The sequence below is a fragment of the Theropithecus gelada genome, chromosome 14 (genome assembly GCF_003255815.1).
Source record: "Theropithecus gelada isolate Dixy chromosome 14, Tgel_1.0, whole genome shotgun sequence".
Taxonomy (NCBI): Eukaryota; Metazoa; Chordata; class Mammalia; order Primates; family Cercopithecidae; genus Theropithecus; species Theropithecus gelada.
In genome coordinates this window covers 11769030-11787683 of record NC_037682.1, presented here as the reverse complement: position 1 = coordinate 11787683, position 18654 = coordinate 11769030, and the positions used below count along the sequence as shown (strand labels likewise).

General features: G+C 48.9%; 1 protein-coding gene across 2 annotated transcripts in view; it reads right to left on the bottom strand.

The window, feature by feature from the left end:
- The window catches only part of AHNAK (AHNAK nucleoprotein), a 114435-nt gene that overhangs the window by 63592 nt on the left and 32189 nt on the right, over positions 1-18654 (bottom strand). The gene's annotated exons all lie outside the window — the stretch shown is intronic.

The window sequence follows — 18654 nt, the reverse complement described above, 5'->3', positions numbered from 1 at the left end:
GCCACCGCGCCTGGCCTCTTTTTTTTTTTTTAAAGATGGAGGTCCCACTATGTTGACCAGGCTGGTCTTGAACTCCTGGGTCCAAGCGATCCTCCCGTCTTAGCCTCCCACAGTGGTAGGATTACAGGTGTGACCCACGTTGCCGGGCCAAATTGGCGAAATTTCTTGTTCATCCTTCCTTCTTACAGGTGAACTATCTTCCCTGTTCCAAGCTTTCAGGAGGACTGTTGGGGCCACTTAAATTTTTCCTCCTCATAAGTAATAAGCAAATTCTTCATTAGAGTTTTCTAGACTCTGAGACAATAAATTATTTGTCTTTTTCTCTGAAAGCCTAGCAGTCCCAGGCATTCTGGAAATGTTTGTGGCTTGGAGAGATGAATGATGAGTGATGAAAGACTGAATGAGTGGTGAATAAATGAATGAATGAGTGGTGACTACATGAATGAATGGGTAGTGAATAAATGAATGAATGAGCAGTGAATAAATGAATGAGTGGTGAATGAATAAATGAGTGGTGAATAAATGAATGGTGCAATAGTCTTTCAACCGAATGATATTTGCATTTCTCTAACAATCGATGGCATGAAAATTTCCAAGGTTCTTAAAAACTACACATAGATTAATCCCATCCCACTGATTCGTCTTTCTCCACAAATTTTTTAAATTCTAATAATAATCAGATATAAATTATTTTACAAAAACAACCCTGTCTTTCCCAGAAAAGTTTGGTTGAGAAATTCAGCACGTGATGACTCTTCTTTTTATTTCAATTGTTCAGTTTCTAGTTATAAAATGAAACTCAGAATAAGTCCAAATAACTACAGAAGGAAGGAATTTTTTTTTTAAATTTAGAAACAAAGATTAAATAATAATGGCAAACACATCAGCGCTTACCACATGCCAAATGATTTCTACCCTCATGTCAACTCCTTACATCAACTCCGGAGACAAGTGCTACTACTACCCCGTTTTACACAAGAAGAAACTGAAGTACAGAGAGCTTAAATAACTTGGCCCTAGATGGTACAGCTAGAAAGAGCCAGAGCTGGCCGGGCACAGTGGCTCACACCTGTAATTCCAGCACTTTGAGAGGCCAAGGTAGGCAAATGGCTTGAGCCCAGGAGTTCAAAATCAGCCTGGGCAACATGGTGAAACCTTGTCTCTACAAAGAATTCAAAAATTAGCTAGGACCACCAGGCGTGGTGGTTCACGCCTATAATCCCAGAACTTTAGGAGGCCGAGGTGGGTGGATCACCTGAAGTCAGGAGTTCAAGACCAGCCTGACCAACATGGTGAAACCCCATTTCTACTAAAATACAAAAATTAGCAGGGCGTGGTGGCGGGCACCTGTAATCTCAGCTACTCAGGAGACTGAGGCAGGAGAATCACTTGAACCTGGAAGGCAGAGGTTACAGTGAGCCAAGATCGAGCCATTGTACTCCAGCCTGGGCAACAAGAATAAAACTCTGTCTCAAACAAACAAAAAAAAAAGTAGCCAGGCATGGTGGTACATGCCTGTGGTCCCAGTTACTCAGGAGGCTGAGGTGGGATAATCACCTGATCTCAAGGAAGTCGAGGCTACAGTGAGCTGTGATCACACCACTGCACTTTAGCGTGGGTGACAGAGTGAGACCCACTCCCAGCAAAAAAAAGCAAGTGGCAGAGCTGAGATTTGAACTCAGACCACCTGGTTCATAAACCCACACTCTAAATGCTAAACCATCCATTCATGTTTCATAGCATATATTAGGAAATATGAAAGAAGGAAAAAAATCCAAGCCAAAGTTGCCAGTATATTCAAGGTAAGAAGTTATCCTATAGAAAGCATGGCTTTCAGTTAAATATGTAGATTACCTCACAGTGTCCTGTTGTAATTCATTGCCAAAACTAGAGTGCTTTAGAAATAACAGTAATAGGGCCGGGCGCGGTGGCTCAAGCCTGTAATCCCAGCACTTTGGGAGGCCGAGACAGGCGGATCACAAGGTCAGGAGATCGAGACCATCCTGGCTAACCCGGTGAAACCCCGTCTCTACTAAAAAAAATACAAAAAACTAGCCGGGCGAGGTGGCAGGCGCCTGTAGTCCCAGCTACTCTGGAGGCTGAGGCAGGAGAATGGCGTGAACCCGGGAGGCGGAGCTTGCAGTGAGCTGAGATCCCGCCACTGCACTCCAGCCTGGGCGACAGAGCGAGACTCCGTCTCAAAAAAAAAAAAAAAAAAGAAATAACAGTAATAGGCCGGGTACAGTGACTCACGCCTGTAATCCCAGCACTTTGGGAGGCAGAGGCGGGTGGATCATGAGGTCAGGAGATCGAGACCATCCTGGCTAACATGGTGAAACCCCATCTCTACCAAAAATACAAAAAATTAGCCGGGCATGGTGGCGGGCGCCTGTAGTCCCAACTACTTGGGAGGCTGAGGCAGGAGAATGGCGTGAATCCGGGAGGCAGAGTTTGCAGTGAGCCGAGATCTCGCCACTGCACTCCAGCCTGAGCGACAGAATAAGACTCCGTCTCAAAAAAAAAAAAAACCTAAAACCGACAACTGCTAAAGTGTTCTGAGCTGATCAAAGGAGGAATCCAAAGGCCAGTGTACCGTACAGCTTGGGACTGAATGATTGGCATTGTCATCTCGTCATTCCAGGACATGACCACTATGTGGCAGGAAAGGATGTGGCAGAAGGGCAGGCTACGGCACCAAAGAACTCCTTGAAGTCACTCAAGAAAACAGAGGATAAGGAAGGGAATGGGGAGGTCACTCCCCTGAGGCCCTCCAAGGCCCCAGACTCTCCTGTTTCATATCTAAAGGTCAAGGTGAAATGGGTGGAGAAAAGTGATACATAACCATTCCTATCAAAAAAGGTAGAGACATGATTACTCACTCGGTGTAAAACGGTTACTAAGTAACAGAAGACACAGCATTAAATAGCATCATTGCAACATATCTGATTATGTTACTAATGTGACTCATTCACGATTTCCTGTCCAAAAGAGCTGAAATTTTTATTCTAACAAGATCATAGAAACTGGTAATAGGCCAGGCGCGGTGGTTCACACCTGTAATCCCAGCACTTTGGGAGGCCGAGGCGGGTGGATCATGAGGTCAGGTGTTCAAGACCAGCCTGACCAACACGGTGTAGCCCCGTCTCTACTAAAAATACAAAAATTAGCCGGGTGTGGTGGCGCATGCCTGTAATCCCAGTTTCTCAGGAGGCTGAGGCAGAAGAATTGCTTGAAATCAGGAGGCGGAGGCTGCAATGAGCCAAGATCAAGCCACTGCACTCCAGCCTGGGTGACAGAACGAGACTCCGTCTCAAAAAAAAAAAAAGAAACTGGTAATAAATAAGTATAATCCAATATAAGTGTGCAGAAAATAGGGGCTTTCTAGGTATCCAAATGAAATACTCATATGTGTGTTCAAAGTGGCATGTGCAGCCGGGCACAGTGGCTCATACCTCTAATGCCAGCACTTTGGGAGGCTGAGGTGGGCGGATCACCTGAGGTCAGGAGTTTGAGACCAGCCTGGCCAACATAGCAAAAACCCACCGCTATTAAAAACACAAAAATTAGCCAGGCATGGTGGCGGGCACCTGTAATCCCAGCTACTCAGGAGGCTGAGGCAGGAGCATCACTTGAACCCAGGAGGCGAAGGCTGCAGTGAGCCAAGATCACGCCACTGCACTTCAGCCCGGGTGACAAAGCAAGACTCCATATCAAAAAAAAAGTGAAATGTGCAAGAATGTTTGTACGTACAAGAATGTAAACACTGGGACCAGGCTTAGTAGCTCATGCCTGTAATCCCAGCACTTTGGGAGGCCAAGGCAGGCAGATAACCTAAGATCAGGAGTTCAAAACCAGCTGGGCCAAAATGACGAAACTCCATCTCTAGTAAAAATTTTGCCAGGCGTGGTGGCGTGCCCCTGTAATCCCAGCTACTCAGGAGGCTGAGGCAGGAGAATCGCTTGAACCTGGGAAGCAGAGGTTGCAGTGAGCCAAGATTGAGCCATTGCACTCCAGCCTGGGTGACAGAGCGGAGACTTCATCTCAAAAAAAAAAAAGTAAACACTGGAAATGACTTAAAAGTCCATCAATACAGGAAATGTTAAATATACAATATATCTATGCTGCACAATATTTCACAATGAAAAGAATGAGGTAGGTCTGTTTTCACCTACATGGAACGTCTCCAAAACGTTAAGAGGGGAAAAAGGAAATTGCAAAACAACACAGTCCGATCTTATTTATGGTTTTGTGGGTTTTGTTGTTGTTAACCCACAAAATTCTAGGCTTCTATGTTTGGACACGTCCAAATGCATTGAGCAAAATCTACAGGGCACATGCCAAGATGAAGCCGATGGTTATCACTAAAGGAGGAGCATGCAGGGGTGTTCGGAACAAGCAGAATTTCTCTTGTATTGTTTTAATTTTTTACAAAAATCAATGGCATACTAAGATTACACTAAATGTAATGATAATTACACTATATGGTGTAATTAAAAATTGAATCTTTGGGGCCAGGCATAGTGGCTTGTGCCTATAATCCCAGTGCTTTAGAAGGCCAAGGTGGGAGGATGGCTTGAGGCCAGAAGTTTGAGAGCAGCACCTGGGCAACATAGTAAACTCAGACTTAAAAAAAAAAAAAAAAAATTTATTATCTAGGTGTGGAAGCTGTGCCTGTCAGTAAGAACTACTCGGAAAGCTGAGGTGGGAGGATCTCTTGAGTCCAGGAGTTCAAGGTTGCAGTGAGCTGTGATCATGCCAGTACACTCCAGCCTGAGTGACAGAGCAAGGCCCTTCGCTAAAATAAATAAATAAATAAATAAATAAAAATAAATAAATAAATAAATCTTTGGAAATGTTGGTTCTAAAAATTCCCACCTGCCCAACAGAATATTCATTAGGATTGAAAGTACTTTACCAGTTGTGATTACTTCAACAAGGGGAGGTTCATTATTCAACAAGCATTTATGGAGCATCTACTCTGGGCCAGGCACTGTTCTAGACTCTGGGGATATATTAAAAATCCCCGCCCTCATGAAGCCTATATTCCAGTGGACTTTATGGTCTCTCTTCCACCTATCTTCTCCCACTTCCTTTGGTGGGAGTGGTCTCTGGAAGAGAGGCATGGGCATGAGGAGATAAAGTATGCCCAAAGGCAGGGGCATGACATAGATGAGCTCTGACCATGTCTTCTAGGCCTGGGAAAGAGGAGAAGATGGATAGGGTTTAAGGCTTTAGTGCAGACCCATAGCATCTGACTGGCCCCTCAGTAAACATCCTCTGTATCTATTCAAACCTGCCAGGCACCGTGGCTTATGCCTGTAATCCCAGCACTTTGGGAGGCCGAGGCGGGCGGATCACCTGAGGTCAGGAGTTCGAGACCAGCCTGACCAACATGGTGAAACCCCATCTCTACTAAAAATACAAAAAAATTTAGCTGCACATGGTGGTGTGTGCCTGTCATCTCAGCTACTTGGGAGACTGAGGCAAGAGAATCACTTGAACCTGGGAGGCGGAGGTTGTAGTGAGCCAAGATTGTGCCACAGCACTCCAGCCTGGGCAACAGAGCAAGACTCTGTCTCAAAAAAAAAACAAAAAAACCAGCCGTACAAGTTGAGCAGTCAGCAGCTGTGCAGCTCCTAGCCACTCCTCCACCTCCTGGAGACTGTGAACCAAGCCACAAAGGGGGAAGGGGTGTGGCCGAGTGCTGGTTGGGCTTAGGAGCTCCTGGCTCCTCCAGGATGCCAATGAGACTTCCCTTCTGGCATGAGGCCACGTAGAATGATGGTGGCTGAGAGTGCAACAGTAGGAGGACAGAGGATCGCTGGTAAGGGGAAAGTGAGCAAGTGGAAGGAAGTCCAGGTAAGAGCTAACTGTACTCCATCTGGGCCAAAATGGGGAGACCACATCTCCCTTCAGGCGTCATCTGACACCAGACCAAGGCTCAGCCAAGCTTTTCTGTGCTGGAGAGCCAGAAGCCAGCTGGGAGAGCCTGCTGGTCCTCGGTGCCCTCACTTTCCGGTCCTCTGCTCCTCTGTCCCCCGCACCAGACTACCTGGCTCCAGCTTGCTTCGGGTCTAAGCTGAACAGAGTAGGGAAGAGGGGCAGGTGAAATGCCTCAAGACAGGCCTGGCATAAAAAAGTGGAACTGAGTTTGTGGCTTACCCAAGAGATTAAACATAGTCTAGTTGTATCCATGCAATTTAAGGTGGGAAGGTGAAGGATCCTGTATTCCAAACCAATCTGCATTCACAAGACAAGGGCCATAGTAAACGCAAAGGAATGACTCAAGAGCGGCGAAACTCAGACATCCTTGACAAGCCAGTAGGGGAGATATTTCAGGCTAGGGCAGCCTTACCTGAGACCTTCAAATCATACTATAAAGGTACCTGGCTGCCCCACCTGAGCCCAGCCTAGCCAGCTTCCCAGCTATGCCGGTTCACACGGGTGCTAGAAGGCTGGGGTAATCTGATTGGCCCAGAGAGTCACGTGTGCTAGAGAACACTAGCTTTGTTAACGATCAGAGTCAGGTTTGAACCTGTTCCTCCCATACCTACGTGCTGTCCCTCAGAAAGCCCAATGGTGACACTCACAGGGTGTGGTATGCGGCTCCAAACCTCCCCAATGACTTAAAAAATCCAAATGAGTTTTAGATTGCTGAACCCAGTTGATCATACCAGAAATCGAGCTAAAGAACCACCTCAACATCATTTTTTTTCCACTTTCAGCTAAGCGAACAAACTGGGAGATTGCTGCCTCACCACTTTACGTAGTAAATAATCCTTTCATCTCCCCTTTGGCTGGGAAGAGCTTACTCTCTGTGGACAAGGAACCGGCAGAAGCCTCTATGTCAGCTGAGGTTTGAACAAGGCAGCGTCGAGCTGGGAATACTCACTGTCAAGTTTTTTCCCCCTTGAAAACTGGATGTGGACTTTGCTCAGACATATCATATCACATTAAAACATATAGTTCTGGCCGGGCGTGGTGGCTCACACCTGTAATCTTAACACTTTGGGAGGCTGAGGGAGGAGAATCGCTTCAACCCAGGAGTTCGACACCAGCCTGGGTAACATAGTGAAACACCATCTCTACAAAAAAAAAAAAAAATCAAAAACACAAAACAAATTAGCCAGGCATGGTGGCACTTGGAAAGTTGAGGTGGGAGGATTGCTTGACCCCGGAAGGTGGAGTGGCAGATGGCACCACTGCTTTCCAGCCTGGGGGTCAGAGTGAGACCCCATCCAAAAACAACAACAACAACAACAACAAAACAATTTTATCCCTATCTTCCAAAGAGATTTCCGGTGTCAATGCCTCAAATTCTACATTCTAGAAGAACTTTGCCTGCCGGGCGCAGTGGCTCACATCTGTAATCCCAGCACTTGGGGAGGCCAAAGTGGGTGGATCACGAGGTCAGGAGATTGAGACCATCCTGACCAACGTGGTGAAACCCCGTCTCTACCAAAATACAAAAAATTAGCCAGACGGGGTGGTGCACACCTGTAGTCCCAGCTACTCAGGAGGCTGAGGCAGGGGAATTTCTTTTTTTTTTTTTTTTTTTTTTTTTGAGACGGAGTTTTGCTCTGTAGCCCGGGCTGGAGTGCAGTGGCCGGATCTCAGCTCACTGCAAGCTCCGCCTCCCGGGTTCCCGCCATTCTCCTGCCTCAGCCTCCGGAGTAGCTGGGACTACAGGCGCCCGCCACCTCGCCCGGCTAGTTTTTTTTTTTTGTATTTTTAGTAGAGACGGGGTTTCACCGTGTTAGCCAGGATGGTCTCGATCTCCTGACCTCGTGATCCACCCGTCTCGGCCTCCCAAAGTGCTGGGATTACAGGCTTGAGCCACCGCGCCCGGCCGGCAGGGGAATTTCTTGAACCCAGGAGGTGAAGGTTGCAGTGAGCCAAGATTGTGCCACTGTACTTCAGCCTGGCGACAAAGCAAAGCAAGACTCCATCTCAAAAAGAAAAAGAAAAAGAAAAAAAGAACTTTGCCAAAACCTGAGAGAAATAAATGCATTTGCCAAACCCCAGCATGATGTGAGCGCTTTGCTCTCCAGATGCCACAAATACTCTCCTGCGCTCACATGTCAATATATCACAGCCAAGTGCTGCCCAGCAAATACACAGGGCTTTGTCTCATTCTGCAGCGCTGGACGCTGGCCACGGAGCCACTGTTGCTGTGTCTGTCAGGCACAAAGAGAGCGGTGGGGCAGGCAGGGGGCATGGGGCAGTGAGCTGCAAAGACAAAGCCAGCCCCGCCTTGCTGCAGGTGGGAAACACAGCTCTCCACATCCCAGCCAGGCTTTGCGGGTCAAAAAATTCTCTAGGAAGGAAGGAAAGGAGAACAGAAGAATAATCAAAAGCCACACTGCCTAGACTTAAGCAGTGAAAGATGCCAGCCACCCATTTCGGACCAAACTGGGCAGATTTGGGGTGTCTCGTCCTCTTCCACACCTGAGCACTCCTCCACTCCCTCTTCTCAACTTCCTGCCCCAAGCAGCACCCTTTCGGCCGCTCTTGCCACCCCACCTTTCTCGGGCTTCAGGTCTTCGACTTCAGAGTCTCCGAGCTTTTCCTCTGCCTCCTTTCCCACCCCAGCAGGGCAGTCCTGGGGGCTGGAATGGTGTGGATTTGAGGAGTTTGCCAGCTGACAGGGCACAGAATTTAGCTGAATTCACACTCTTCCACAGCTCAAGGAAAGCAAGCGAAGTGCAAAACTTCAGCAAGTTTATTAGAGAGAGTTTATTTTGTTTTGTTCTTTAACTTTTGTTTGTTTTTACCCTAAGTATAGGCTAAAACCTGGGAGATCAAGAAACTAAACAGTAATTGACAGAAGGAAAACTGGAGCAGCAGTGGCTGAAGGGAAGTGTATGAAGTGATTGGATAGTGATAAGATGGCTTATCGAGTTTCTGCCACGTGCCATGTGCCTGGCAGTGCGCTGGAGACATCATGATGGACAAGCACACTACATCTCACTCACAGAGCTGACGGTCTGGAGCGAGAGGCAGACAGACAAGCCATTGGCCACTGATATTTTAATATGAATAGTGCTAAGAGCAAAAAAGTACAGAGCAACACAAATGCATGAGATGGCTGGGGAATATCCAGGAAGGCTTCCAGGAGGAAATGACCTCTGAACTGAAACCCAAAGGATGAAGAAGAGAAGCCTGCATGAAAGTCAGGGTGCTGGAGAGAGAAGAGTACATTAAGGGTACTGGAAAGAGCTGAGTGTGGCTGGAGAGGCCAGTTTGAGACTGCAGAGGCTGACAGTGGCTAAGTCAAAAGCAGGCAAACCACCGAGTGCTCCGTGGGTCTTGGCTGGAGTATGAAGAGGCTGAGACATGTAGTGTTTGGAGCCACCTCCAAGATCTTTTTTTCCCTGTGTGAACCTATGTACAGTTCAGGCTGACTTACTGAAGCATTTCTGTCCAACTTTTAAATCTCCATATTCCGTGAGAGTTCCGCAAATGCTCATAAATACAAAACAATCAACAGTCCAACCCATCTCAAGTAGGAGTGAGTGGGGGACACGCCCTGACTCCCATGTTTTTTCCTGTCCTTATTTCTGCCACCAGCAAAGCCCAATCAAAGGTTCTCCACGATTACATAACCAGACATGGCAAGTAAGCCTCAGCAGACACACAGGATCTGACCACTTCCCCTTCGGAAACTGTAAAACAACGAAAGTGGGCTGGGCACGGTGGCTCACGCCTGTAATCCCAGCGCTTTGGGAGGCCAAGGCGGGAGGCTCACAAGGTCAGGAGCTCGAGACCAGCCTGGCCAACATGGTGAAACCCTGTCTCTACTAAAAATACAAAAATTAGCCGGGCGTGGGGGCGGGCACCTGTAATCTCAGCTACTCTAACAGGCAGAGGTTGCAGTGAGCCCTGACCGTGCCATTGCACTCCAGCCTGGACAACAAAGTGAGACTCCATCTCAAAAAAAAAAAAAAGAAAAAGAAAAAGAAAAAAAAAAAGTGAGTGTTTGCAGAACATGCAGAGTGGCCTTTTTACCTGGGTTGCCGGCAAGGTCTGGACTCACCATCCAGTGGCAAGAACCTGATTAATCCAAGGTGTTTATTTCCTTTTGATAAACAGTAACATGTAATTTTCCATTTTTAGACACAATAATTACTTTAAGAGCAGTCACCAAAATCAGTACTTAGAGGGAGTGGTTTTCCTTCATAAGAGGACGGCGGCTCAGTTTAAAAAATAATTTTTTCTAAAAGTCCCTGCCTCGAGGCCGGGTGTGGTGGCTCACACCTGGCCAACATGGTGAAACCCCGTCTCTACTAAAAATACAAAAATCAGTCAGGCGCGGTGGCACACACCTGTAATCCCAGCTACTAGGGAGTTTGAGGCAGGAGAACTGCTTGAACCCAGGAGGCGGAGGTTTCAGTGAGCCAAGACCCTGCCACTGCACTCCAACCTAGGCAACAGAACAAGGCTCCATCTCAAAAAAAAGAAAGACAGACAGACAGAAAGAAAGAGAGGGAAAGAGAGAGAGAGGAAGGAAGGAAGGAAGGAAGGAAGGAAGGAAGGAAGGAAGGAAGGAAGGAAGGAAGGAAGGGAGGGAGGGAGGGAGGGAGGGAGGGAGGGAGGGAGGGAGGGTGGGTGGGAGGAAGGAGAGTAGTGTCTTAGACATGATTCAAGAGACAAGCAGTTTTTGGAAAAACATGGTGTTCAAATAGAGTGAAGGACAAAAAGCCACCCCTCCCTGCCGGGCCCCCCAGCAAATTTACCCAGAACTTATCCTACCTGGGGCTCCTCCCTCCTGCAGCTAAATTCCTAGAATTTATTTTCCAGGAATTTAGACAATCCGCACTGGCTGCCTCCACTCTCTCATCTGACTTCCCTATCTGCCTGAAGGGCCCACTTGAAATTCAAGTTGTGAGCCGAACTTGCAATCTTACAAATAGAAAATGCCCTGGCATTATTCTTGCCTGCCTGCTCACATTCCAGCCCTCCCCACCGCCTGGCCACCGGAGACAGAGGACAGAGGCGTGGTTGGCAGCCACGCGCCCTTGAGGAGACCACACACCTAGGTAAACACTGGCTGGAAAGGCCCAAGGTTGTCCAAAGCCTCCCCTTTCACCTGGCTGGGGTTGGGGAACCTTAAGGCCAAAACTCCTCCACATAAGGGTCAAGCGCCCCTGCCCCACCCCCTACCCTGCCCCCTGCAGCCCAGCATCCAGAGGATGTCAGGAGCTCCTAGAGGAGAAAGCAAGGCGGGTACGACGCTGTTTGTGAGAATGTGCTAAAAGGCTCTGCCGTTCCAAAATGCCCTAAGCTGGCCTGCTGATGCGCCTGAAGTAACCACGTGAGAAACCCATCCCTCAGGGTCTAAAAACTCTCTTTTTAAATGTAAACGTTGAAAACAATAACATATATGACACTGACACTCTCCAGGACCTTAGTTTCTCAGGGTACAAAGCTGCTATTTGAAGGAAGTCTGGATAAAGGGGAAAGCGCGCAACGAAAGGCGCACTGTTTGGGGATTGGGGACCCAGTAGGGTAAGGAGTGAGGTCCGGTGGCCACCCCTTGGGAAGTGTAAACCTGGCCTCAGCAGCTTCCCGACATTCCCCCAGGGTCTTCTTTCCCCCCTGCTCGGCCCCTCTTTGCTCCCCTCTGTGTCCCAAGCCTCCAACCCAGTCTGCGGGCACGTGGCTCACAGCAACCCCAGGGGACAAAAATCCGCCTAGCAATGGGTCATGGGGCCCAAATATGGCCTGGCGATCGACAATTCGGCCAGCGGGGTGTGGCCGCAGATGCTCGCTATAGACCAGGGTCTCATGCCCTTGATTCTGAGTGCCCCGGGCTTGCTGGATGGGGGCTCACCGGGTATCATCCCGTTTCTGGTTGAAGCAAGGGACTTGCCTCTATATTGAAAGCGCGCTGCTTTACTTCGATTGTAGGTTTGTTTGGAGTGCTAGAAGGGATTTATGGAGACAGGGAGCGGGGCTAAAGTCCCCTCGAAGTCACCTTTGACACAGTCCTTGCTCCCTGTGAATCCTCTCCCTCTTTTTCTTCCTTCCTCTCCACGCCCTTTAACGCTCCCTGCTGCTCATTGCAAGCCGCCGCCCTTCCCTCCCCCTCGACCTAGGGCTTTGCTCCTCCCCTGCTGCCTCCCCCGACACGCCTTGCCCCACTATCCACCCCCCAGCAAGACCCCTGGCCACACTGTCCGCCTCTGCCCATTGTTTCTCATGTTTTCCCCCTTAGTTTTCTGCTTGCTTTCTTCTCCAGCTCCCCATAATCTCCGGAACGAAGAGCAAGCGGTCCAGGCCGAGTGCAGTGGCTCATGCCTGTAATCCCAGCACTTCCGCAGGCCGAGGCAGGAGGATCGCTTAAACCCATGAATTCCAGACCAGCCTGGGCAACACAGCAGGACCCCCGTCTCTACAAAAAAAAAAAAAAAAAAAAGGCGGGAGGTGGGGAGGTGGTCACCGAGCTGGGCATGGTAGCGCACGCAGGTAGTCCCAGCTACAGGGTAGGCTGAGGTGGGAGGATGGCTTGAGCCCAGGATGTCCAGGCTGCTGTGAGCCATGATCACGCCACAGCACTCCACCCTGGGCAACAGAGCGAGATCTTGTCTAAAAATAAATAAATAATAATAAGTAAATAAATAAACATTTTTTTTAAAAAAAGAGCAAGTGGTCTGAGCTGAGCTTGAGGACGCCCGAGTTCCTTCCCCTTGGGAGGGTATTGGGGTTTGTGGGGTCAGGGGAGCTGCTCCATCCAACCCAGGAGGTCAGGAAGACTGAGATCCTTCTACTCACACCACGGATTGTTGGCAAGTTCTCACTTCGGGCTAAAATCAGCCTCGCCCTGGAGCCAAGCAGGGCTGGCAGGTGAAGAGATACAGGGGAAACTGTCAGGGGCAGGAACAACTTTGTTTCACCCAAAATGCCTCCTTGCAGCCCCCTGGCATTTACAGGTTCTCCCCCAGGCAGGAGGCTCAGCCCCTCAGGGCCCCAGCTGGCCAGAGGGGTGTGCATCAGGCCTGGCCTGTATTTTCCTAGCTGCAGGGCAGCAGGAGGCCATGGGCTTAGCCAGGGCTGGAGGGGCTTCCAGGCTGCGTGGGCCGGGTGGTCTGGAGCCAGTGGGTGGGGCTCATTACAATGCAAATGATTTAATCATAGTTTCTCCCTTGTTTATTATTACAGTGGAAGAGTGAAGACTCAGGAGAGGAAGGACCCAGGAGAGCCTCGGGAGGGACTGACAGCAGCCAGGAGGCTGAGCCTGAACCCTAAACCCTACCCCCTCCTCCCCAAAATGGGCAAATGGGTGTATGTCCCAGTCTTTTCCTTTCAGGGCTGGACCTGAAACCTGCCAAGCTGCCTGGCTCTCAGGTTTCATTCTGAGTCCGTCCCCCTTCTCTTGCTCCCCGGCCTGACCCTGCTAAACCTCCCACGCGCACATCTCCACTTCCACACTTTTATTCCCGTCCTTCTGCCTGGAATGCCTTCCCCACACTCCTCTCCGAACTTTGAAATAGTTATACACTGTTATTAACAGTCTTCCTGGTACCAGAGCAAGCAGAATGCTATTAAAAGCATGGGCTTTTCAGTCAGCACAGACCCCTGCTATTTGCTAGCTGTGTGACCTTGGACATCATGCTTAACCTCTCTGAGCCTCAGTTTCTTTGTCTATTAAATGAGAACCATCATGCCCACCTCATGCGGTTGTTGTGGAAATGAAAAGAGAGAAAGCATGTAAAATACATACACAAGGCCTCACACAAACTAAAAATACATAGGAATAGCTAACACAGTATTTACTGTATGCTGACCACATTAACTTAAATCATCCTCCCCACAAAACTGCGAGAGAAGTACCATATCATCCCTATTTTATAGATTAAACAAACAGGGTTGGGGATGCGGGCTCACGCCTGTAATCCCAGCACTTTGGGAGGCCAAGGCAGGCAGATGACTTGAGATCGGGAGTTTGAGACCAGCCTAACCAACATGGCAAAACCCCATCTCTACTAAAAATACAAAAATTAGCTGGGCATGGTGGGCACGCCTGTAGTCCCAGCTACTGAGGAAGCTGAGGCAGGAGAATGCGGGAGGCAGAGGTTGCCGTGATGGCGCCACTGCACTCCAGCCTAGGTGACAGAGTGAGACTCTGTCTCAAAAAAAAAAAAAACAAACAAGTAAACAAAACAAAACAAAACAAAACTGCAGCACAGTGAGGTTTGATAACTTGCCCAAGGTCACATAGCTAGGAAACAGCAGAACTGACAGTTGTTATTATTATTATTCCCCTACTAGATGGTAGGCTCATTGAAGCAAGGGGCTTTGCACATAATAATTGGGGTTTTTTAATTTGTTTTTTGGGACTGGGTCTCGCTCTGTCACTCTGACTGGAGTGCAATAGCACAATCACAGCTCACTGCAGCCTTGAATTCCTGGCCTCAAGTGATCCTCCTGCCTCAGCCTCCCAAAGCATTGGGATTGCAGGAGTAAGCCATTGTGCTGGGCCATAATAACTTTAATAACTACTTTCAAGAATGTTAAAAAGTCCAAGTTCAAGTCCCTGCAAATTTCAAGAGGCATCCTCTATTTCCTAAAATTCCCCCAGAGAAGAAATTCCCAGCTTCTTCAGGGAAACAATAGTGACATCACAGAGAAGACAAAAAAAAATTTTTTTTTTAATCAGAAAGCTTGGATAGACTTTGGCCAGGTCACCTCTTCCCAACTCTGTGAGTTGAGCCCAATCGCTTCGCTTCTCTGAGCCTCACCTTTCTGGTTTGTAAGATAGAGTCAGCAAATGCCAGAGCTGCCTGCTTGCATGGGCGGAGCTGAGAACCCAGTGTGAGATCTCAAGAGATAAAGCACTCTGTGGACTAGAACGCCCTGTCCAAAGAGAAGGTCTTTTCATTCGTAACCCTTTCTCATCCTTGGCCCCATTACTGGGAAGTTTTTCTGTTAGGGCCAAGCCTCAAGCATGTGGTAGAAAATAACAGAGGCATTTAAAGGGAAATGAAACCGCCCTTCTCAGCAGAATGTTCCCCACACATTTGCCGTGGCCCATGGCAGTGCCTCTGCTGGGCGCCTTCAGCCTTAGGAAGCACTTGCGCGGCTGCCTGACGCCACGGGGCAATTCAGAGGCTGGTAAACAGCCCATGGCATTCCCGGCCCGTGGCAGGCATTCATGCACAGAATTCTTTGTCCTCGTGAGGAAGGACAGAGAGTTGCTCTGTGCTGCAAAGCTCAAAGCCAGAACTCCATTTTCAAAACCCCCAGCCCAAGATCACACCAAGGCTAAGCGTGCCACCAACCTCTGAAAGTGTGCTTGTGAAATAAACTTCCCCAAACTTGGACTTTTTTCTTGAAAACTTGGGTTTCCTTGTTAATTCTAACGAGGAGGCATGGAAACATTACTATGGAGAAACTTGGCAATCTCCTACTTAACCAAAGAATTGAAATTAACATACCCATCATGTGGCTCCTGACACAAGGCACCAAAAAGGACCCAGCATCACTTGTGTGGTATTCCTGCCCCAAAATTCACAACCTGAACCCAACTATGAGGAAACATCATCAGACAAACCCAGATTGAGGGACATTTCTAGAAAACTGGTCCCACACACTTCAAAAATATCAATGCCATGCATGACAACAAAAAGCTGAGAAACTATTCCAGATTAAAGAAATAAAAAGCCAGGCACGGTGGCTCACACCTGTAATTCCAGCACTTTGGGAGGCCAAGGCGGGTGGATCACTTGAGGTCAGGAGTTCGAGACCAGCCTGGCCAACATGATAGAACCCTGTCTCTACTGAAAATACAAAAAATTAGCTGGGCGTGGTGGCGGTCGCCTGTAATCCCAGCTACTCAGGAGGCTGAGGCAGGACAATCGCTTGAACCCAGGAGGAGGAGGTTGCAGTGAGCTGGGATCGCACCATTGCACTCTAGCCTGGGCGACAAGAGTGAAACTCCATCTCAAAAAAAAAAAAAAGAAAGAAAGAAAGAGACCAAGACAACTAAATCTCATGTGAGGTCATCAACAATTGCAGCCCAAAGAAGAAAAAAAGACATTGTGGCCGGGGGTGGTCGCAAATCCCAGCACTTTGGGAGACTGAGGCAGGCAGGTCCCTTGAGGCCAGGAGTTCAAGACCAGCCTGGCCAACATGCTACTAAAAAAACACAAAAATTAGCCGGGTATGGTGGCACACACCTGTAATCCCAGCTACTCGAGAGGCTGAGGCATGAGAATCCCTTAAACCTGGGAGGTAGAGGTTGCAGTAAGCCGAGATCACACCACTGCACTCCAACCTGGGGGACAGAGAGAGACTGTCTCAAAAAAAAGAAAAAAAAAAGACGTTACTATAAAGACAATTACTGGGGCAATTGGTGAAATGTAAATATATACTACATATTAGATAATATGTCAATATTTTGTTTTGCGAATTTAATTATTGTATTGGAGTTTTTTGGTTGGTTGGTTTGTTTGTTTGAGATGGAGTCTCACTCTGTTGCCCAGGCCGGAGTGCAATGGTGCAATCTCGGCTCACTGCAACCTCTGCCTCCCCCGGGTTAAAGTGATTCTCCTGCCTCAGCCTCCCGAGTAGCTGGGATTACAGGCACCCACCACACACGGCTAATTTTTTTGTATTTTTAGTAGAGACAGGGTTTCACTATGTTGGCCTGGCTGGTCTGGAACTTCCTGACCTCAAGAACTGCCCACCTTGGCCTCCCAAAGTGCAGGAATTACAGGCGTGAGCCACTGCGCCTGCCCTGTATTGGAGTTATATAAGAGAATGTCCATACATGCTGAAGTATTTAGGGGTTCACACCATTCTCCCGCCTCAGCCTCCCCAGTAGCTGGGACTACAGACACCCACCACCACGCCCGGCTATTTTTTTTTTTTTTTTTGTATTTTTAGTAGACATGGGGTTTGGCCGTGTTAGCCAGGATGGTCTCAATCTCCTGACCTCGTGATCCGCCTGCCTCCGCCTCCCAAAGTGCTGGGATTACAGGCGTGACCCACCGCGCCCGGCCAGGGCATCCAGTTTTTCACACCCATCGCATCACTTGCTCTGCGGAAATCCTCAGAAAGAGGAATCTGAGATCAGTGGGACTGGGCCACATCTAGCCACATGGGACTCAGAAAACATTTATTGAATGGACACTGGGGCCACCACTAGCCTGCATCACTTCTTCCTCAAGCTAAAAAAAATTTTTTTAATTGATATATTATTGGACAACCTGGGTAGTTCTCCCCAGAGGACTTTCCAGCATCCTAATGGGCATTCTTCCCTGGCTGTGTACACAAGTGCACCCCACCGTCACCCACTCACCCCACCGTCACCCACTCACCCCACCGTCGCCCACTCACCCCACCGTCGCCCACTCACCCCAGTCGCCCACTCACCCCACCGTCGCCCACTCACCCCACCGTCGCCCACTCACCACATCGCTTTGCCCATTCACCCCACCATCGCCCACTCACCCCACCGTCGCCCACTCACCCCCCCTCCAGACACCAGGGCTACTCATCTTGAGCAGCACACACACTCCAACCTGCCCCACACTCTTGGCTTCAGAGTTGAGGAAGGAACAGATGGGTTTCCAGCTGTGGTTGGTTGAGTGAAAGCAGCATCCCGGGAACAACCCCAGGCCCTGTTAGGACAGACCGTGATGTGTGCAGTTGTGTGCGCCATTGAGCCTGAGCATGCTTATGGCTGGAGTGTCTGTGTGTGGCCCAGTGCAACCAGGGGGTTTCTGTAGAAGATGGGCTCATGCCTGTCTCTCTAGGAGTTCACGCCAGCTCTCGTGCTCTCCATAAGTATGTATCTGACTGCCACGTGAATGCTGCACACTTCAGCATAACCCAAATACCTGGGCGAACTCTGGCACTATGAATGCTGCTATCCCAATTTTAAGGGTGATGAAACTGAGGCTCAAACAGGTTAAGCATCTTGTCCAATTCACAAAAGAAGCTGTAGGTCGGTTATCTAAAAAGCAGCAGGGTATCAAGGGCCTCCCTCCCAACCTCTCTCTTTCCAAAACCAGGGGCCACCCTTGAGCTCTAAAACCCCCAGGGACACTGGCTCTGCTGGCTGAGGTGAGGATGGATGAAGCTGGGGAATGCATGTCTGAAATCCAAGCAAGGACAGGTGGAGCCCGCACTGGCAGGAGATCCCACTGACAAGTTGATACTAGACAGGGAAGGATGGGGTGGGAGCTATTTTATATCTGTTCTGGGGGGATCCAGAGAGGTGCAGCGCTGCCTCCACTGGCAGAAATGTGGCATCTCTCAGGAATGGCGAGGGAGACAAGCTTGGTCCAGGTACAAGAAGGCATCACCCTCTGACCAGCAATGACCAACATTAGGAGCCAGTGACTAGAACCACCCCTCCCCCACCCCCGCATATTGTCAACAGAGCTGGAAATCAAAAGGGGACTTTGGTCAGAAGAATTTTTAATAATATTTAGCCTTCCAATGGACTAGAAAGAACCACAAAGATACCTTATACAAGATTGGCACCCTGGCCAGGCGCAGTGACTCACGCCTGTAATCCCAGCACTTTGGGAGGCCGAGGCGGGTGGATCACTGGAGGTCAAGAGTCTTGAGACCAGCCTGGCCAACATGGTGAAACTCCGTAAATACAAAAACTAGCCCGGCGTAGAGGCAGGTGCCTGTAATCCC